General features: G+C 44.6%; 1 long non-coding RNA gene across 2 annotated transcripts; it reads left to right on the top strand.

The window, feature by feature from the left end:
• The first annotated feature begins 4,348 nt into the window (after nucleotides 1–4,348).
• On the top strand, nucleotides 4,349–6,097 carry LOC120940458. 2 transcript variants are annotated; one of them, XR_005749428.1, is made up of 3 exons: nucleotides 4,349–4,570; nucleotides 4,675–4,789; nucleotides 6,068–6,097. It is a non-coding gene; the product is annotated as an uncharacterized LOC120940458 (long non-coding RNA). The 2 variants fall into 2 exon arrangements; XR_005749427.1 differs by lacking the exon at nucleotides 6,068–6,097 and adding an exon at nucleotides 5,442–5,612 and having other exon boundaries at nucleotides 4,354–4,570.
• Nucleotides 6,098–22,969: the final 16,872 nt, after the last annotated feature.

The following is a 22,969-nucleotide window of genomic DNA, read 5'->3' as shown; positions in this document are numbered from 1 at the left end:
CTCGTGGTGGTCATATCGACCACCGCTGAGGAGAGAAGACATCACACAAGTAAGTGGCACCTAAACACTACACTGACACCAGCACATTAGGCACATTTAACCCCTCCAGTCACCGCCGAACGCCCCCCCCCCCCAGTCTCCTGTAACAGTGTCACTGAATGCAGGGATCATTTATTTTCTGATTTCTGCATTTAGTGTCAGTGTTACAGAAAAAAGTGTTAGGGCAGTTAGTTTTAGCCCCCTTTAGGTCCAGGGTAGCCCCCTACCCCCCCTAATAAAGGTTTAACCCCTTGATCACCGCCCTAGTTAACCCTTTCACCCCCTATTGCCAGTGTCACTAAGCGATCGATTTTCTGATCGCTGTATGGAGCAGAGAGCCAGTACTAGCGCCGCTATTCCTTCTGGTGGATTGGCAAGCACCAGCGGCCTAGTACACCCTGGTCGTTCATCCAGCACTGCAGTAAGACGTGGCGACGTGGCGAGTCCCATAAGTGCAGTTCAAGCTGGCGAGGTGGCAAGCACAAGTAGTGTCCCACTGCCACCAAGAAGAAGACAGAGACAGGCCCGTCGTGCCCATAGTGCCCTTCCTGCAGAATTCGCCTATCCTGATTGGGTCCCCACCACTTCTGCAGCACCCGTACTTCCCCCATTCACTGGCCAACCCGGTATTCAGGTGGATACAGCGAATTTTATGCCACTTGATTTTTATTCACTGTATTTCACAGAAGATCTCTATAGATCTATTGTGGACCAGAGTAATTTATATGCTGGTACCTACAGTACATCGCCGCTAACCCCCAGTCTCTCCTTGCCAAAGAATGGAAACCTCTTGAGGTTTCCGAATTTAAGACCTTTCTGGGCCTTACCCTCAACATGGGCATACACACATTTCCAGAGTTGCGGATGTATTGGTCCAGACATCCCATCGACCATATGCCCTTGTTCTCTGCTTGCATGGCCAGGAAACGATACAAGGCGATCCTGCGGTTTCTGCATTTCAGTGACAATGCACTTTGTCGTCCACGTGGAGACCCTGAATTTGACCGGCTCTACAAAATTCGGCCCCTCGTAAACCATTTCAACGAACGTTTTGCAGCCTTGTTTAATCCCCAGCAGGTTGTATGCGTTGATGAATCCCTGGTTAAATTTGCTGGCCGCTTGTCTTTCAAACAGTACATTCCCAGCAAGCGTTCCAGATACGGGGTCAAGCTCTATAAGCTCTGTGACAGGGCCACAGGCTACTCATGGAGCTTTAGGGTTTACGAGGGCAAAGATAGTGAGGTAGAGCCGGAAGAAAGCCCAGATTACATGGGGAGCGCTGGCAAGATCGTGTGGGACTTGGTGTCACCCTTATTCGGAAAGGGGTACCACTTATACGTGGACAATTTTTACAGCAGCGTGCCACTTTTTAGCCACTTGTTTGATCATCAGATTGGAGCATGTGGCACCGTGCGACCTAATCGCTGGGGCTTCCCCCAGAGGCTTGTAGATGCCCGTCTTAGCCTGGGGGCGAGAGCCTGCTTCAGATGTAAAAATTTGCTCGCTGTGAAGTGGCGGGACAATAGGAATGTTTTCGTTCTTACCACCCTTCACGCAGACACGACAGTACAAATTCGTACGGCGACTGGTGTTGTGGAGAAACCCCTCTGTGTCCACGAATATAACCAAAACATGGGAGGGGTGGACCTCAACGACCAGTTGATGGCGCCGTATCATATTGCCCGCAAGACGAGACGCTGGTACAAAAAAGTGTCTCTACATTTATTTCAATTGGCTCTACTGAATGCTCATGTCTTATACAGAGCTTCAGGACAGGATGGATCCTTCCTTCAATTCCAGAGGGATATCATCACAGAACTCCTGTATGCAGGCGGTACTGTACCTCACCAGCCCCTACCAAATGCAGTAAGCCGACTGCATGAGAGGCATTTTTCGTATGCCCTAGAGAGTACCCCTACCCAACGAGCCCCCCAAAGAAGATGTCGTGTCTGTAGCAAGCGCGGATTTAGGCGTGACACCCGTTATTTTTGTCCCCGCTATCCTGGTCTTTGTATTGTTTTGAACGCTTCCACACACACGTTAATTTTTAGTGTAGGGTAAAACATTACACAGGCTAAGTACACTTACAGAGGGTCTCCCAAGATGCCATCGCATTTTGAGAGACCCAAACCTGGAACCGAAAAGTTGAACAGTTCGTTACAAAAAAAAGTGTTAAAAAAAAAAAGGAAAAAAAATAAATGGTTATACCAGAATGATGCCTGCGGGTTTAGGCATCATCTTGGTATCATTCTTTTCAGCCAGCGGTCGGCTTTCATGTAAAAGCAGTCCTAGCGGCTAATTAGCCTCTAGACTGCTTTTACATTCAGTGGGAGGGAATGTCCCCCCCCCTGGATATAAACAGCGCCATTGGGAATATGGGAAAGCATTTTATCACACCGATCTTGGTGTGGTCAGATGCTTTGAGGGCAGAGGAAAGATCTAGGGTCTAATAGACCCCATTTTTTTAAAAAAAGAGTACCTGTCACTAACTATTGCTATCATAAGGGATATTTACATTCCCTGAGATAACAATAAAAATGGTAAAAAAAAATAAAAATGGAAGGAACAGTTAACAAATAAAATCAAAAAAGCGAAATAAATATATATAAAAAAAAAGCAAAAAAAAAAAAAAAGCATCCCTGTCCCCTCTTGCGCAAAGGCGAACGCAAGCGTCGGTCTGGAGTCATATGTAAACAGCAATTGCACCATGCATGTGATGTATCACCGTGAAAGGCAGATCGAGGGCAGTCATTTTAGCAGTAGACCTACTCTGTAAATCTAATGTGGTAACCTGTAAAGGCTTTTAAAGGCTTTTAAAAATGTATGTAGTTTGTCGCCACTGCGCGTTTGTGCGCAATTTTAAAGTATGTCGTGTTTGGTATCCATGTACTCGGCCTAAGATCATAATTTTTATTTCATCAATAATTTGGGCAATATAGTGTGTTTTCGTGCTTTAAAATAAAAAAAAGTGTATTTTTTCCCCAAAAAATTTGTTTGAAAAAACGCTGCGCAAATACTGTGTGTAAATTTTTTTTGCAACACCCACCATTTTAATCTGTAGGGCCTTTGCTTTAAAAAAATATATAATGTTTGGGGGTTCAACTTAACTTTCTTGCAAAAAAATAATATGTTTTTATGTAAACAAACAGTGTCAGAAAGGGCTTTTTCTTCAAGTGGTTAGAAGAGTGGGTGATGTGCGACATAAGCTTCTAAATGTTGTGCATAAAATATCAGGACAATTCAAAACCCCCCCAAATGACCCATTTTGGAAAGTAGACACCCCAAGCTATTTGCTGAGAGGCATCTCAAGTCCATGGAATATTTTATATTTTGACCCAAGTTGCGGGAAAAATAAATATATATATATTTTTTTATTTTTTTTGCGCAAAGTTGTCACTAAATGATATATTGCTCAAACATGCCATGGGCATATGTGGAATTACACCCCAAAATACATTCTTCTGCTTCTCCTGAGTACGGGGATACCACATGTGTGAGACTTTTTGGGAGCCTAGCCGCGTACGGGACCCCAAAAACCAATCACTGCCTTCAGGCTTTCTAAGGGTGTAAATTTTTGATTTCATTCCTCACTACCTATCACAGTTTCGAAGGCCATAAAATGCCAAAATAGCACAAAAAAACCCCAAATGACCCCATTTTGGAAAGAAGACACCCCAAGGAAACTGCTGAGAGGCATGTTGAGTCCATTGATTTTTTTTTTTTTTTGTCCAAAGTGATTGAATAATGAAAAAAAAAAAAAAATTGTCACTAAATGATATATTGCTTACACATGCCATGGTTATATGTGGAGTTGCACCCTAAAATACATTCTGCTGCTTCTCCTGAGTACGGGGATACCACATGTTTGGGACTTTTTGGGAGCCTAGCCGCGTACGGGACCCCGAAAACCAAGCACCGCCTTCAGCATTTCTAAGGGCGCAAATTTTTGATTTCACTCCCCACTACATATCACAGTTTCGAAGGCCATAAAATGCCAAAATAGCACAAAACCCCCCCAAATGACCCCATTTTGGAAAGTAGACACCCCAATTGCCGCATTGCCGTCCATGGACGAGGAGGATGGAGTTGGTACACCGGGGACCTAACAGTCCCTTCTGGAACGCCGGGGAGGCCACCACTTGCCGCCTCATGGCGGCCTGGGCGCGCTGTATTGCTGCGTGCGTGGTGGGTGGGTGGGGGGGGGTGGGGGTTGTTGGCCGTGTGGGGGGGGTGGGTGTGGCGTTCCCGTGGATGGGGGGGTTCCCTGTGGGGGGGGGGGTGTGTGTGGTGGGGGGGATCTTCGGCGATGTTTACACCTGCCCCAGCGGTGGGTGTGGTTCCCGGGCAGGGTTGGGTCCATCCGGGCCCGCCCCCTACTGCATCATAGGGTGGGGTTGCTACAGGTGTAGAGGGAGTGCACTCCCTCACCTGTTCAAGATATACCTTATATAAGCAGCCAGCCTCATTGGGACAAATCCAGATCCCACGGCGACTGTGTTTGGTGGTTATGACAGATTTTGGCTGCAGGAAGGTAAGTGGGAGCCTTGGCTCTCTTTTCCATTTCCTGTAAACCTGCCATCCACCCCGGTATCCCCATTATTATCTTACTCTTCTACTTCGTTTACTTTTCAACAGACGTCAGCACCTCCTTCAATAGGTGTCTCAACATCCCTCCCTAACAGGAAGGCTACAGCTTCAACTATTTTACCATCTGACCATCTTACCTCTGTGAGCTTTACAGATAGCACAGGTATTTTTTCACCTTTTCATTTGTTTCCATACTAGCCCCTTTCCCTTGCAGTTTCTTTTCCCACCTTCCTCTTATTCACCTGTTTTCATGATTTCATTCACATGCACACACACCCATAGATCACTCATACACTTATAGTCACAGGATTATTATCAGCATTTTTTTATTACTTTTATTTTCATTTGTATTCCTCTTTCTTCTCTTTTTCACTGTAACATTCCCCATATTTCCTGTTCCCCTTTTATCCCTTTTCTTTTCTCCCCTTGTTGTTTTCCATTTTTCTTTTGCTTTCCCACCTCACACTGCTGCTCTACCACATCCCTTTCACATACACTTCCACATCTTTCACTAGATCACACACTGCATTCTTCATTGTCATTCATTCAGTCACTTACACACCTTCTTTGCTTTGTTTTATGTACTTTTACCAGGCTCATTATTTTTGGTTTGTTTTCACTCTGTGTCCTATTGTTGTTTTGTTGTTTCCCCTCATTCCCACATCTCCTTTTCTCCCCTGTGCATCTCCCTCACGCAATTTCCATGCCTACACATCAGGCTTCTTGTTCAGCCTGGCGTGTACTCATATATTTACCATTTTTATTTTCTAGACATGCTTCCCAGTCTTATACATATACGTGTATTTACATTACAGGGTCTTCACCGCAACCTTAGGAGGGGAGCGCTCCCCCGCACCCCAACTTACCCATCCCGGTGCACACGGTGGTGTCGGGGCCCCCCTGTGACTCAGCCAGGCGCGTGTGCTCGTCCCCACCTGCTTGGCCTTGATCCGCCATCCCCGGCCCCGTTGCCCCCCCCCTCCCTGTGCTCCTTCCCCGCCTCGGTTTGCCCTCCTTCCCCCCCCTTTTTGCCTGGAGCCCCCCCCCCTCCGGCCCACCTCGGGGCGCGGCCCTGGCGCGCTATCGGGTGACCTCTCGTAGGCCCGGGCGGTCCCTCTCTTGGTGGTGCACCTGAATTCGGAGTCCTTTTCTACACTGACCCAGGGGAGCTCCTCTCCCCTTTTTTCACCCCTCTGGTACCCCCCGGGGGAGTTTGATGGTGCGGCAGTGGTTCATCTGGTCCGGGTCTACGCCTTCCATTGGACGTCTTGGGTGAGTGGCAGTGGGATTTTTTACACTAGTCCACTTCTGTAGGAGGTTTACCCGCATCCTGCCATCTACCTATATGGCTGTGGGTGGCGGGCCCTCTTTGTGTTCTTCTGTTTATTATGTCCCACTTATCTATATGTATCTCTCTTTGTATGTATTTTCTTTCTTACAGAACCTATGGCAGCGTCTAACTAATACTCCCTGAAGAAGACCGCTACTTATAAAAGGTCGAAACGCGTAGGGGTGTTTTTCGCCCATAGTATTTGTATACTTACAGTACTGTTATGCTATGTCTGTACTTGTTCTACCTTGTGTTTTTATTTGCCATGTATGACTTATGTTTTTTACCAAGCTCATATCTTGAGTCCCTACTGTTTGGGGCTTTTTCCGTACAACATATTTAAATAAATTTATACTTTTATATATTTTTTGGTACGTTTCTATTCCTTGCTGCAGCACAAAGCCCCTAGGGGTAATTTTCTCTTTTCTCAGGATGCAATACCTCGGCCGCCGCTGGGGGGAGTTTGCGTCGTAAACCAGCGTCGGATATGCAAATTAGTACTTACGGCGATCCACGGCGGTTTTTCGCGTTCGCTACGTCGCTGCTAGTCTAGTTTCCCGTCGCAAAGTTAGTCGTCGTTTTAGCTGCCCTAACTTTACACAGCCCATGTTAAAGTATGGCCGTCGTTCCAGCGTCGAAATTCAAAACATTTTTTTCTTGCGTAAGAGGTCCGGTAATACGAAAGTACGCTACGCACGTTGCCGTTCGAAAAAATGACGTCACTTCGCGCAAAGCACGGCGGGAAATTCAAAAGTGAGCATGCGCAGTAGGTCCGGTGCGGGAGCGCACCTAATTTAAATGGCACACGCCCCTTTGAATTACGCGGGCTTACGCCGGAGGCCGCCGGCGTAGGTTTTCATTGCAGGTGCTTTGTGAATCAGGCACTTGCGATGAAAACTTGCGGCGGTGTAACGTATCTACGATACGTTACGCCGCCGCACTTCTACGTGAATCTGGCCCTAAATGCCTATACTGTTTAAAATCCATTGTCTCACCCTGCTCTGCACATGATCAGCTGTGCTCTATTTTTTTTTTTGCACTGATTTTTTTATTTGGAGGCCAGTCTGCTGAAAGCCTGAAATTCTACTGCTGCTCAGAGGTTGTGAGCTTCAGTACAAGGGTAGCTGAATAATTAAGGTGGAATGTAGTTTTCTTGTTAATAAACATTATTTTATCACATTTTTATGAGTAAAGTTCCACTTTGAGAAAATGTTCACTCATTATAAACTATAAGTTTATAAGTGGTGAGTAGGGATGAGCCGAACACCCCCGCGTTCGGTTCGCACCAGAACTTTCGAACGGACCGAACGTTCGTGCAAACATTTAGAACACCATTGAAGTCTATGGGACGCGAACGCTCGAATTAAAAAATGCTCATCTTAAAGCCCAATATTCAAGTTATTGTTGGAAAACGTCTTTGAGAACCCGGGTATTTATAGCACTGTTCACTGTATAAATGTGAATGGTCCCAAAAATGTGTCAAAAGTGACGGATGTGTCTGCTATAATGTCGCAGTCCCGGAAAAAAACGCAGATCACCGCCATTCCTAGTAAAAAATAAATAAACAATAAATCATTATGTCCCCTATTTTGTAGGCAATATAACTTTTGCAGAAACCAGGTTATTGCGTTTTTTTTTTTTTTTACCAAAAATATGTAGAATACTACGTATCAGCCTAAACTGAGAAAAAAAATATACATTTTTTTTAAAAATTTGATATTTATTATAGCAAAAAGTAAAATATATTGAGTTTTTTTTTTTTCAAAATTTTACGCTCTTTTTTTGTTTATAGCCCAAAAAATTAAAACCGCACAGGCAATCAAATACCACCAAAAGAAAGCTCTATTTGTGGGGGAAAAAAGGACGTTTAGGAGCCACGTCGCATGACCGCGCAATTGTCAGTTAAAGCGACGCAGTGCCGGAAGCTAAAATCTCGTCTGGGCAGGAAGGGGGTGTATGTGTAAGTGGTTAAAGTGACACAAAAAAATGAAAAATTCCTTTAAATAGCGTACCTGCTGGGTGTCTATAGTAGTGGCACTTGTTTAGAAATGTCCCTGCACAAAATTAGATTACTATAAGAAAAAATAAATTTAATACTGCTTGCGGCTTTAATGTAATGTTTTGTCCCTGCAATATGGATAAAAATCATTGAAAAAAATAGCATGGGTTTCCCCGCCACCACTCCTCCCCAGGTCATTACAAGACCCTTTGGCCCTATATACTTTGAACAGCAGTATACAGGCGGTGCAAACAAGACAAGGGGCCAGATTCAGAAAGGAGATACGACAGCGTTCAGAGAATCAGTTACGCATAGATTTCCCTAAGATCCGACTGGCGTAAGTGTCTTACACCATCGTATCTTAGGCTGCATATTTACGCTGGCCGCTAGGTGGCGCTTCCGTATAGTTACGCAATGAATATGCTAATTAGGTAAATACGCCGATTCAGAAACGTACGTCCGGCCGGCACATTTTTTTACATCGTTTTTGGCGTAAAGTTACCCCTGCTATATGAGGCGTAGCCAATGTTAAGTATGGACGTCGTTCCCGCGTCGAGTTTTGAAAATTTTACGTTGTTTGCCTAAGTCGTTCGAATAGGGCTGTACGTAAGTTATGTTCACGTCTAAAGCAATGATGACTTGCGGCGTAATTTCGAGCATGCGCACTGGGATTTTTTCACAAACGGCGCATGCGTCAAATACGTGGGGTCACAGTAAATTTAAATAAAACACGCCCACATCATCCCCATTTGAATTAGGCGGGCTTACGCCGACACACATATGTTACACCGCCGTAACTAAGGGCGCAAGTTCTTTCTGCATACGGAACTTGCGCCCTAAGTTACGGCGGCGTACCGTATCTGCGATACATTACGCCCGCCGATATTTATTTATTTTATTTTTTTTCCCACCTCAGACTCAACCACAGCAAGAGACCTGCTCATGATTTTATTCATAATTCCGTCTCCACTTTTGGTTTTGCATCATTTGTGGTATTTCAGATGTTGTTTTATATATTTTTTATTTTTTTCATTATTAGTTATTTTAGTTAATCTCTTTTAATTCAGTTAATATAAACCTTACCCACCCTCTTCTATCCCCCCACCCCTGATGGTTTGTCCCTTACTTTTTTTTTCCCCCCACTTCTCTAGCTGCTGTCTACTGTAATTTTCTCCAAATATTGCTCAGTTGATTTAAAATCTTTCCACGGCTTCGATTTCTTTCTATATATATTGAATTGGCCCTCATCACAGCTACATAGATGTTCAAGATTATTATAATTTTCCACCCTCTCGAACCATTCTTTTATGTCTGGTTTTCGAACACTTAACCAGTTTTTTGGTATCAGTCCCTTTGCGGCGTTTATCAATGGTGGAATTAATGTTTTCGTATAGCTACTATTTGACTCATTTGATTCATGGAACAGGCAAGCTTGTATGGTATTGGATACCTTTTCCCCAGTTATCACTTCAATATACTCCAGAATTTCCTGCCAGTAGTCCTTTATTGTTGGACAGTCCCACCATATGTGTGTAGTTGTTCCTATCTGTCCACATTCTCTCCAACACAATGGTGTTTTATCTTTACTGATTTTATGCATAATTTCAGGTGTCCTGTGCCATCTCGTGATACATTTATAATTCATTTCGATTGTAGTTATATCAGTTGCGGTGTTATATACGGATGCTATTATTCTTTCTACTTGTTGGTCTTCAAACTTCCTGTTTATTTCTTTTTCCCATTTTCCTATAAAGTATGGATTTCCTTGTGAATCTAATTCTGTCAAGATTTGATATACTTTTGATATAACATGTCGCAATGGGATTTTTATACAGCATAGTTTTTCCAGGGCTGTTAATTTTTTTTCTTCTCTTATAGGCGGAGATATTGACTTTACCAAATGTTTTAATTGTATATATTCCTATTCACTAATGTCCCATATATTCTTTTCCTTTATCTCTCGGAATGTTTTTATTTTTCCTTGCTCCATGATGTCCTTTATTTGTGCTGCTCCCATTTTGATTCCCAGCCGAGTCCCTTTCCCAGGGATAAAAAAATTTGTTTCCGTAAGTGAAATTAAAGGTGAATTATAAGTCCATTTATTCGGTCTATAAATTAAGTCCCAAACCTTGAAAACATTTTTTGTTATTCCATGTGCATCTTCATCCAATACTCTATATTTCCGTGATACCCATACATTTTTGTGCAGTGTTGTTTTACTTATGCTATTTTCCATTCGGATCCATTTTTTTTCTTTCGCTTTATCTTTATTCCCCCATTCAACCATACGTGCAATAATCGTGGCTTTATAATATCTATTTATGTCCGGTGCTGCTAATCCTCCGTGTTTTTTTTCTCTTGTTATTGTGGCAAAATTGACTCTCGGCTTTTTGTTTTTCCATATATATTTTATCAACATTGATTTAAGGATCTCAAAAAAACTCTGCGGAATTTCTATGGGTAACATCTGGAATTTGTATGTTATTTTTGGGAGGCTGACCATCTTAAAAGCATTTATCCTTCCTAACAATGACAGTGGTCTTGTTATATTCTTCTTTAGGTCTGTTTTTATTTCATTTAAGAGGAGGACATAGTTAGCCGTATATAGGCCCGCTACCGTAGATGTCAATTTGATCCCCAAGTAGGTCAACTCTCCTCTTACCCATGTGAATGGGTACTGCTTTTGTAGCCAAAGTTCTTCTTTCTTCTCCACCCCTATATTTAAAATTTCTGTTTTTATAGGATTTATTTTAAAGATCGAGAGTTCTCCGTATTTTTTTATTTCTTTAGCTACGTTTGGCAAAGACTTTCTTGGGTTAGTTATATACATTAGGATATCGTCGGCGTAAGCCGCTATCTTATGTTCTTCTTCACCTATTCTCGCCCCCTCTATATTTTGATTATTTCGAAGAGTAGCCAGGAAAGGTTCCAACGTTAACACATATAGCAGTGGCGAGAGCGGGCACCCTTGTCTAGTCCTGTTAAACATTTCAAAAGGTGCTGACATATTACCATTGACCTTAACCATTGCCGTTGGTCTACTGTACAGATTTTGGATCCAATGTCTAATCTTGGGCCCCAATCCCAGATGTTGCAGTGTATCCATCATAAACCCCCAGTCCACTCTGTCAAATGCTTTCTCAGCATCTATTGACAAGAGTAGGACTGGGGGTTTTCCACTTTTATTTTTCTGCAGTAATAATATGGTTTTTAAACTATTGTCTCTCCCTTCTCTTCCGGCTATAAATCCCGTCTGATCCGGGTTAACTAAATCTGGCATTAAGTTCTTTAAACGGGTGGCCAAAACTTTAGCATATAGTTTTGTATCAGCATTAAGGAGTGCTATGGGCCTGTAACTAGAACATAAAGTCTTATCTTTTCCGGGTTTTGGTATTATAGTAACATGGGCCATTAGAGATTCACGCCTTATTTCTTCTTCCCCTATTTTATTGAAATAATCACATAGTCTCGGAATCAATTGGCTCTGGAATTTTTTATAATATTTAATGGTGAACCCGTCTGGTCCAGGGATTTTCCCTGTAGGTGTTTCCTTCAATGCTCTTCTAATTTCCTCCTGCGTAATTACTGCATTCAAAGCTGTCAGGTATTCTTCATGTATTTTTGGCAGATTCGCCTTCTTTAAGTATTCTTGTATTTTTTCTTTTCTCTTCTCCTTATACATATCTTCATTATTAATTGCATATAATGCACTATAGTATGTTTGGAATGCCGTGGCGATATCTGCTGTTTTATTTACCATTTCTCCTCTTCCGTTCTTTATCTTCTCTATATAATTTATTGACTTTTTACGTCCTAACATTTTTGCCAAATGTTTTCCAGGCTTGTTTCCTCCTTTATATCTGTCTTTTTTAAGTCTATTAAATTCCTTTCTTGTTTCTTGTTCCATGAGGTCTTTCAATAGTTCCCTTTTTAATATCAGAGCTCGTTGGGTTTCTTTTTCCGCATTTCTTTTATGTTTAAATTTTAGATCGTGGATTTCTTTTAATATTTTTTGCATGTTAAATTCTCTTTCTTTTTTTTTTTCTGTAACCAATGGCGATCAGTTGGCCCCTGATGACGGCCTTATGTGCTTCCCAGATTGTTGCTGAGCTTATTTCTGATGTAGCATTGGCCTGGAAATATTGATCGATTTCCATTTTTATAATATTCTCTACTTCATGGTCTTCAATTATATCTTCATTTATTCTCCATGCTCCTCTCCCCAGCGCTTACCTTTTTAGTTTTATTCTCATTGTCACTGGAGCGTGGTCTGATATTGTAGCTGTTTCTATTGTTGTTTCCATATCTACATCCAGAACTCTATGTTCAATCAATATATAGTTAAGTCTGGAGTACATTTTGTGTACCGTTGAATGGTATGTAAAGTCCTTTGTACTAGGGTGTTGAATCCTCCAGACATCTACTAGTTGATGTTCGAGTAGTTTTCTTTTTATTCTTCTTAGTATTTTTTTTTCCTTATTGACAGTCCCGGAGGTGGAGTCTAGTTTGCTGTCCATAGTAAAGTTTAAATCTCCAGCTAGAATTAAGTAGCCTTTCTTGAATTCACTTAGTTCCTTTAGAATTTCCAAAAAATATTTCTTCGGATGCTTATTAGGACAATAAATATTCGCCAAGGTATATCTTATACCAGATATAGTTCCTCTCAGGAACAGGAATCTACCTTCAGGGTCCACCTTTCTATCTTCTATCACAAATCCAACATTATTTCCAAAGCCAATTGCCACTCCTTTCGCCCTTTTTGTAGGGGAATCTCCATAATACCATGTGGGAATCTTCCTGGAGTATAATTTGATATTACCGTCCAATGCCAGATGGGTTTCTTGTAGAAATATTATTTCTGCACCCATTCTTTCTATTTCACTTCATACCATGTGTCGCTTCTGTGGCGAATTTAACCCTCTAACATTGTACATCATAAATTTTATCAGATCCATTCTACTTTTTTCCTTTCTTCCCACAGGGATGTAGAGGTCCCGGGCCCCGTTATGCACCAGGGGTCTCTCCATCCCCTCATCTCTAAAGACAGCAACTCAAATGAGAATTCCTTTCCCTTTCTTCTTTCCTGGACAAACCATTCAATCCCTCCCCCGCTCTCATTTTTAGTAGGGGTTTTAGCATCCACCTTCTTCTTAGTGTGTCTTGTGCTAAGTCCGGAAAGATTTGTAGTGGTTTTTCTCCATATTTTATCAGGGACTTTCCCCTCATATTTCTCCATACTTGATTTTTTTCCTCCAATTTCTCGAATCTGACAATTATATCTCTTGGACTTTCTGCTGTGATACCAGTAGGTCTCCTTATTCTATAGGCTCCTTCAATCTTTACAGTATTTGCTTCTTGGCTTCCCAGAAATTGATTAAATAATTCCCCCGCAATTTCTATCAGATCTTCCTGCTGAGGATTTTCCGGGAGTCCTCTTATTCGCAAATTCTTTCTCTTGTTCTTATTTTCCTGTTCTTCCATCCTATAGGCCTGTTCCCGCTGATCTGTTCTTAGGGTTCTTATCTCTCCTTTTAACTTTTTTATTATAATTGTATGGGAGTCCACTTTATTTTCCACCTTTTCCACTCTAGTAAGTAGATGTCCCACATCATTGTGAATTATTGCTATTTCTTTTTCAGAGAAGATTCTATGCTCTTTAGAGACCTCTCCAAAGTTGCAAACATATTTTCCATGTCACATTTCGTTGGGAGCTGTTCTTTTCTATACTGTTCTTCCTCCCCTTCATTCCTTGTCTCTTCTCCTATTTCAACCTCTATTTCATCATGCGAGTCTGTATGTGCACGTATTTCTGAAACTGTTTTATTTTGGGCTTTCTTCTCTTTCTTCTCTTTTACTTCGGTTTGCCACCCCTTGGTATTCTGCTTTCCCAGAGCCTGGTTATTTCCACTTACTCCCAATGTTACGTATTTGGTCATAGGTCCAGGACTTAGGCTTGAACGAGGTGACTTTGCTACCGCTCTTCCTCTCCCAGTTCTTCCCCTCATACTGCCTATCATTCCCCAAAAAAAAGGAAAAAACCTCCCAAAAAATCCCCCAAAAAAAGGGGAGGGTATGCGAGAGGGTGTGCAATAAAAAAAAAAGAGGGGGGGGGAAGGAATATATATACCTAGTCCTCCTTACCGTTTATCTCCCCTATTATATTATAGAACAGCTCTCTTTTGTTCTAGTAATTCTCTTCTCTTTTTTCTTTCTTTCCTTTTTCCCCTTGCAATTTAAAGACCACAGTAGATTCTTAGTCCCAATTACAGCATCTGCCCAAATTACAGAACACAGAACACTTCAGTTTCCCAATCGTCATCTTCATACAGTCTCTATTCTCGTATTACGACTCTTAATTTAATTCACTTTGATTGTGTTCCACAGCGCTGATGCAACTTTGTAGATACCAAAAAAAAACAAACACCCAAACAGCAAAAGAAAAAGGGAAATACTACCACAGCTGCGGCACAGGAAAACAGGAAGAAAAAAAAACAGTTGCTTACGAACCACGTTATTTAACCATCAGTTTTCAGTCTCTAGTATATATATATATATATATATATATATATATATATATATATATATATAGTGAGGGATTAGCTCGTGGGGATCACCTTTTCTGAAATCACAGTCTGTAAGCAGGCACTTTCTTTTAAGTCTGGCGGATGCCAGATTTTATTTATACACGGTTTGCAGATTAAAATAAACAAAACAATAAATTAAATCCTTGCCGTCCGGCGCTAAACTAAACAAACAGGATCTCCTCTCTATACAGTGTGGGGCTAGTCCCTGACACCCACAAAACATGTAGTAAAGCAAACCTTTTAGTCCAGCACTCAGCGCTCCCCTCACTCAGGTCCCTTCCTGAGTTTCAAGCCAGAGCCCTGTTGTGCTCTCTTCCTGGACATTTAAAGTCCAGCTGATTGTGGACTCCAGTGGACCCAAACATCCGGACCGGAATCCTAGCCAGGCCCAGAGACTGTAAAACCCGGAATGGATTCCGGTTCAGTCTCTCATGATAGAACGTATGCGAGGTGAAATGTACCTATGATCATGTATCGCACCTCGCATAGCGTCACATATCCTCCCCCTCTGCTCAAGCCCCTGCGGCTGAGCACTTGACCCAACCATACAGTGCACACGGGAGAGGGCATCTGCATTATTTTGGAGCTTCCCTGGCCTGTGCTCCACCGCAAATTTAAAAGGCTGTAGAGCCAGGAACCACCTTGTCACACGAGCATTTTTCTCCCTGTTATCACACATCCACTTCAGGGGAGTATGGTCTGTGACCAGCTTAAATGACCTCCCCAGTAGGTAATACCTCAGGGAGTCTAAGGCCCACTTAATGGCGAGACACTCCTTTTCTACGATGGCATAATTTTTCTCGTGCTTGTTCAGCTTCCTGCTCAGGTATACCACTGGGTGCTCCTCACCATCCCTGATCTGTGACAGTACGGCCCCTAGTCCCACCTCAGAGGCATCCGTCTGTATAACAAACTCCTGGCTAAAATCCGGGGTTACTAGTACGGGTACCATACAAAGAGCCTGTTTTAACTTCTGAAATGCCCCCTCGGCTTCGGGGTTCCATTTGACCATGACCGACCCCTTACCCTTCGTTAGATCGGTCAAGGGGGCGGCAATGGTGGCAAAATTGGGTATAAAACGCCTGTAATACCCCGTAATGCCCAGGAAGGCCCTCACTTGTTTTTTATTGACTGGTTGGGGCCATTTTTGAATTGCCTCAATCTTATTGGTCTGCGGCTTGACCATCCCCCGGCCAATAACGTACCCAAGGTATTTGGCCTCCTCCAGGCCTATGGCACATTTCTTTGGATTGGCCGTGAGCCGTGCTTCCCTAAGGGAATCTACGACCGCTTGTACACGGAGCAGGTGCGATTCCCAATCTGGGCTGTGGATGACCACATCGTCCAAGTACGCCGCTGCATACGAGCGATGTGGTCTCAAAATTTTGTCCATCATTCGCTGGAATGATGCAGGGGCTCCGTGCAGACCAAATGGCATCCGCTTATACTGAAACGAGCCCTCAGGAGTGGAAAAGGCAGTCTTCTCCTTGGCCAATTCAGTAAGCGGTATCTGCCAATAACCTTTCGTTAGGTCTAGGGTCGTTATGTAGCGAGCCTGTCCCAACCTGTCCACAAGTTCGTCGACCCGGGGCATCGGGTAGGCGTCAAATTTGGACACACTGTTAGGTTTTGTAATGATTTTAGAAAACTTAATACTGCCATCAGGTTTTGGGACCAGCACTATGGGACTTGACCACTCACTGTGAGACTCCTCGATCACATCCAACTCTAACATATTTTTTATTTCTTCCGCAACTGCCTCTCGCCGGGCCTCTGGAATTCTATATGGTTTTACATTTACCCGAACCCCTGGTTCCGTCACTATGTCATGTTGGATCGTGTTGGTCAGTCCGGGTAAGGGGGAGAAAAAGTCTCTATTTTTCTGCACGAATGCCCTAACGTCACTTTGCTGTGCTACGGACAGGGAATCCGTGATGGGAACGTCAGGTATCACGGGTATCCGGTCTGTTGGAGGCAGGGACGTGGCCAGTAAAGTCTCTCGGTCCTTCCAGGGCTTTAAGAGATTTACATGGTAAATTTGGTGTGGTTTCCTTTTCCCTGGCTGGTAGACTTTGTAGTTTACCTCCCCCACCCTTTGGACAACCTCAAAGGGACCCTGCCACTTGGCTAAAAACTTACTTTCTACCGTAGGAACCAGTACCAACACTCTGTCCCCCGGGTTGAAAGTACGGACCTTGGCACCCCGGTTATAGACCCTCCTTTGGGCCTCCTGGGCTCGCTCCATATGTTCCCGTACTAGGGGCAGAATGGTTGCGATTCGGTCCTGCATCAAGGAGACATGCTCTATGATGCTCCTATATGGGCTGACCTCTCCTTCCCACGTTTCTTTAGCAATATCTAGCAGGCCCCTGGGATGCCTACCATACAAGAGCTCAAAGGGGGAATAGCCTGTGGAGGCCTGTGGAACCTCTCGTATGGCAAACATGAGATATGGTAGCAAAAAATCCCAGTCTCTCCCATCCTTGTCGACCACCTTTTTCAACATACTCTTCAATGTTTTATTAAACCTTTCGACCAGACCATCTGTCTGGGGGTGGTAGACAGAAGTACGGAGATGGGAGATTTTGTACAATCTACACAATTCCTTGGTAACCCTTGACATAAAAGGGGTGCCTTGATCGGTCAAGATCTCTTTTGGGATCCCCACTCGACTAAACACCTGGACTAATTCCTTGGCAATAACCTTGGCGGAGGTGTTACGCAAGGGTATGGCCTCAGGATAGCGAGTCGCATAGTCCAGGATCACCAGAATATGCTGGTGACCTCGGGCAGATTTCACGACCGGCCCCACCAGGTCCATGCCAATCCTTTCAAAGGGGACCTCAATTATTGGTAGAGGAACAAGGGGGCTGCGAAAATGGGGCGATGGTGCTGACATTTGGCACTCGGGGCACGATTCGCAGTACTCCTTGACCTCTGCATGCAAACCGGGCCAGAAGAATCTTTGGGTGATTCTCTCCCTGGTTTTTTCGACCCCGAGATGTCCCCCCATTACGTGACCATGAGCCAGGTCTAGCACCATCCTGCGAAAGGGTTTGGGAACCAGTAGCTGTTCTACCTCTTCCTCTCCATGTTTTATCACTCGATATAACAAATTGTTTTTAATTGCCATGTAGGGAAAGGACACCACCCAATTAGGATCCACCGGTTCCCCATCCAACACCTTAACATTTTCCCTGGCATTCATGAGGGTGGGCTCTCGCAGCTGCTCGGTACAGAAATCCTCCCTCCTGACCTCCAAGTCGGGTACCACATTTTGGCTACTCTCCATGTCAGGGTCAGGCGAGGTTTCCTGTTCGTTACCCTCAGGCTGGGTGCTAGCTTCTAAGTTCTCCGGTTCCCCAGCCATGGCAGGGAATGGTGGAGAATCTCCGGCCTCCTCGATCCCACCAACAGCATGCCCTTCCCTTTGGCAAAACGGGTCTGGTGAGAGTTCTCGAGTTTCCCCAGTAGGGGGAGCGCTATCTACGGGCCTCCCTTCACTCTCCCATAACTTCCAAAAATGAGGAAAGTCCCTCCCCACTAAGGCTTCATGGAGCAGTGAAGGTACCACCCCCACTGAATGTGTTACACAGCCCCAGGGGGTATCAACCTCAACCACCGCTGTCTGGTAGTCCCGAGTGTCCCCATGGATGCATATTACCCCAATACAACTGGGGTGTAGTTTTGCAGGGTCTACACACACACTCCTGACTAAGGTCACCACACTACCAGAGTCTAGCAGGGCTGTAAGAGGCTTGCCATCTACTGAAATAACGCACATTTGTTTTTCCAGGCGACGCTGACCTGTCGCAACACATGTGACCTGTGCAAACAGAGAAAGGCGTCTTACCCTATCAACATAATCACATTGCATAGGTTCATCATTTAGAGGGCAGTCTGCAGCAATATGACCTAATGCATGGCAACGAAAACACCGTATTTGCCCTACCCCCAGTCCTCTTACCGGTCCCAAAAACCTTCCTGGCTTCTTTGGCCAGTCTCCAGGTCTAGGACCTACAGTCTCATCTGCTGTAACAACAGTCTTATCCACTCTCCCCAAACTCTTGAACCCCGGAACAGTCTTACCCGAACCGTTGGGAGATCTTGCACCCCGAGACACTCCGAAGTGGGGCGTGGGTGGGTTTATTAAGTCCTCGGTAGCACTGTACCTCTCCACTAGGTCCACCATTTGGGCTGCAGTGTTGGGGTCCCCCTGTCCGACCCACTTTCTCAGGGTAGCAGGGAGCGCACGCAGGTACCGGTCCATTACCACACGCTCCACAATCTGAGGGCTGGTCAGAGTCTCTGGCTGCAACCACTTCCTGGTGAGGTGGACCAGGTCAAACATTTGTGACCGGGGTGGCTTGTTGCTGGAATAGGACCACTGATGCACGCGCTGGGCCCGGACTGCCATGGTGACACCCAAGCGTGCGAGTATTTCTGTCTTTAGAGTCTCATAGTCCTGGGCCTTATCTGGTTCTAGGTCAAAATAGGCCTTTTGGGGTTCTCCTGTTAGGAATGGGGCCAATAGTCCCGCCCACTGCTCTTTTGGCCATCCTTCGCGGTCAGCGACTCTCTCGAAAGTCGCCATGTACGCCTCAACATCATCCGCCGGTGTCATCTTTTGCAGGTGGTAGGAAGCACGTACAATCTTTGGTTCCGCTAACACCGGAGGTGCGGACCCCTTTTTCAGTTCCACCAGAGCTTCGGCGAACTGTCGGTTCATCTCCTGCTGGGCAGCGTGTTGTGCTGCAACGGCCTCTGCGACTTGGCGGTGTTGTGCTGCAACGGCCTCTGCGACTTGGCGGTGTTGTGCTGCAGCGGCCTCTGCGACTTGGCGGTTTATCTCCTGCTGGGCAGCCTGTTGTGCTGCAGCGGCCTCTCGTTGTGCTGCAGCGGCCTCTGCGACTTGGCGGTTGGTTTCCCGCTGGGCTGCATTGGCCTGTAGCAGGGCCTTTAACATTTCTTCCATTTTCAGAAAAGTGCCCGCTGAATCCACCACGTGTGAGGGATTAGCTCGTGGGGATCACCTTTTCTGAAATCACAGTCTGTAAGCAGGCACTTTCTTTTAAGTCTGGCGGATGCCAGATTTTATTTATACACGGTTTGCAGATTAAAATAAACAAAACAATAAATTAAATCCTTGCCGTCCGGCGCTAAACTAAACAAACAGGATCTCCTCTCTATACAGTGTGGGGCTAGTCCCTGACACCCACAAAACATGTAGTAAAGCAAACCTTTTAGTCCAGCACTCAGCGCTCCCCTCACTCAGGTCCCTTCCTGAGTTTCAAGCCAGAGCCCTGTTGTGCTCTCTTCCTGGACATTTAAAGTCCAGCTGATTGTGGACTCCAGTGGACCCAAACATCCGGACCGGAATCCTAGCCAGGCCCAGAGACTGTAAAACCCGGAATGGATTCCGGTTCAGTCTCTCATGATAGAACGTATGCGAGGTGAAATGTACCTATGATCATGTATCGCACCTTGCATAGCGTCACAATATATATATATATATATATATATATATATATATATATATATATATATATATATATATATATATATATATATATATATATATGTATGCTATAAATCCTGTATAGATCCTGTAGATCTCTTGTAATAGTCTATGACCCTTTTTTTAAATTGTAAGTTGTAATTGAATCAAATAGTTCCAGTCATTTCCATCATTTTCGTTGCAATTAGGTCAATTAATTCAGTAGCAAAAAAAAGGCCCACACAAGCAAAAAAAAAAACAAACAGGGGAGAAAAGAAACACCAATATCTTCCCAGATACAGTACTATATATTTCTGTGCGTTTCTGTATTTAGTTATTTAAACTATATTGAACTGTATATAGGCTTCAGATAATATATGTATATATATATATATATATATATATGTATGTTCCTTAGGTTGCTCCACTACTTCTTACTCTCCTTATGTTAGTACTGCTGGCTGGCTGGCTCCAGATATCAATTTAAAATTTGGCTATCTCTGGTCGATGTGCTAGTGTAACACACCAGCTCCAGACGTCGGTCTTCAGCTGTACCCCCAGCCCCATAGTACCTCACAGTACCTTCTTAATCACCATAGGATCCGCTGTTTTTCTGGGTTTTCAGGGTCGTTTACCAACACCTCCTCTCCTTACCTCTCCGCACACAGACACAGACGAGCCGGCCGCCACCGATCTCTCTTACCACTGCGATCGCTGGGTGGTCACGCCACGCTACACTGAATCCTCCACGTGTGCAGGAACCTCCGGGCTCCAGGCTCACCACCAGCTACGACCGCTCGGACAGCAACGGCAGGTAAGGAAAAAAAATAAATTACGTTCAGGCGGGGGTTGGAGTTCGCGGGGACGGGAGTTCAGCCATGTACCGTCACATCAACCATGCTTTCTAGGAGGCTGGGGATCCCCTGCTCACGGCGCGCTCCTGCCCAGCGCCATTGCCAGACTCCTCCCAGCTGATTCTGTACTCAACAATTCTATCTGAATCCGGGCCCCGGACTGTAGGTTTGTTAAGTAGAATCTGAACAGTGTTGCCAACCTACCAGATTGAAATTTACTGACACAACACCCAAAAATTACTGGCACAGCCAAGCTTTTACTGGCATTTCCAAAAGCTACAAAATTACAGTTTTAAGTGCAAATTAGCGTATTTAGGCTACAAAAAAAAACAATATGCAATTAGCAATATGATTTAAGGTAGATAATAAGGCAAAAAACATGTTTCTTATTTTATTTTTGATATAGTAAGTAAGTAGCTCAGGGACAGGACTAGGAGGGCAGGAAATTAGAATGGATGGAACATATACAAGAACAAGTCTCCTGCGCTCTGATATTTTGAAGGGAATACTATGCAGTGGTGCAGTTCAATTAAAAGTTATCATCTAGAGTCTTGCAGCCCTCCTCAGAATCGTGGGTATTCATGAAACTATAAAAGAGAAGAAAAAGAGCGGAAGGCGCACCGACCTCGTGTGATACTGATAAAAAATGTATTTATTATTTTTTTTATCAGTATCACACGAGGTCGGTGCGCCTTCCGCTCTTTTTCTTCTCTTTAATGGATGGAACACACACATATAATTTACACAGTGACACTGACAGCAGTGTGCAGCCGCACAGATGATGGCGAGACCTCACTAACACAACACGTCCCCTCCTGAGTCACAGTCTCTCTCCAAGCCAAGTGGTCCATCCAGTCCACTCCAGTCTAAACAGCACTAAGGCCCCTTTCACATTGAGGAGTTTTTCAGGCGGTAAAGCGCTAAAAATAGCGCTGCTATCCCGCCTGAAAAACTCCTGCACTGCAGACTCAATGTGAAAGCCTGAGGGCTTTCACACTGAGGCGATGCGCTGGCGGGAGACAAAAAAATCTCCTGTCAGCAGCATCTTTGGAGCGGTGAGAGGAGCGGCATGTATACCGCTCCTTCACCGCTCCTTCCCATTGAAAACAATGGGAACCGCGGCAATACCGCCCGCAATGCGCCTCTATAGAGGCGGTATAGCGCCGCTATTTTTAGCGGCGTTATACCGCCACCGCAGCTCCCGCCCCAGTCTGAAAGGGGCCTAAGGCTCCATTCACATTGTAATGCCGCGTACGCAGCGTATTTTGCCGCGATTAGTTAACTTTTTTTTTTTTACAAAGAATTTACATTGATGTCTATGGCCGAACGCCAATGCCGCCTGAAAAAAAGGGTCCGGGACTTGTTTTCAGGCGGCAGGCGTACGGCATCTATGAGATGTGAACCATCTCATAGACATCAATGGAAATTCTCCCCTCCAGCGGCACGGGTGTCGCGCTTCAGGCGTTTTGTTGCCTAGGTGTGAATGAGGGCTTACAGTCCCGGTCCCAGCCTGCCTTGCTCCAATACCGCAGGCCCACACACAAGGCTCTGGCCGCTCTGCTTGGCTCCATTGCACCATGACACCATGACATCACACGACATGCTCAGGCACAGCCTCCACCAGAGCCGCCGGATCACACTGTGGCAAGCACTCGGATGGTCCCAGCCGGCTCCGGACCAAACTGAGTGCCACAGACATATTTTTTACAGGCAACCTTTTACTTTTACTGGCAGGAGAAAATTGCCTGTTTTTTACTGGCTGCCAGTAAAAATACTGGCGGTGGCAACACTGAATCTGAACCATGTCATACTTTGCTGCTGCATATTGCACAATTTTCCTAAAGAGACCTTCAACAAACTACATGACACTTGTGCCTGATGAGGCCATTGATGGCCCGTGACCCTGTCCATACAGGTTTGGCCCCCCAAAGCGCACGTGCTGTGTGGCAACAATATGTCGATTATTTTTGGGGGTGGGGGCATTACAATGCCAGATCTTGGCTGAATAAATTATTTTTTTCGGAAAGAAAAATTCTAGAAAAAGGGGGGTTGCCATCCGGGGCCCCCTTTGAACAAATT

This window comes from Rana temporaria, chromosome 5 (genome assembly GCF_905171775.1).
Source record: "Rana temporaria chromosome 5, aRanTem1.1, whole genome shotgun sequence".
NCBI classification, from domain to species: Eukaryota; Metazoa; Chordata; class Amphibia; order Anura; family Ranidae; genus Rana; species Rana temporaria.
The sequence above is the reverse complement of the archived record's forward strand: the minus strand, read 5'-3'. Positions and strand labels throughout refer to the sequence as shown.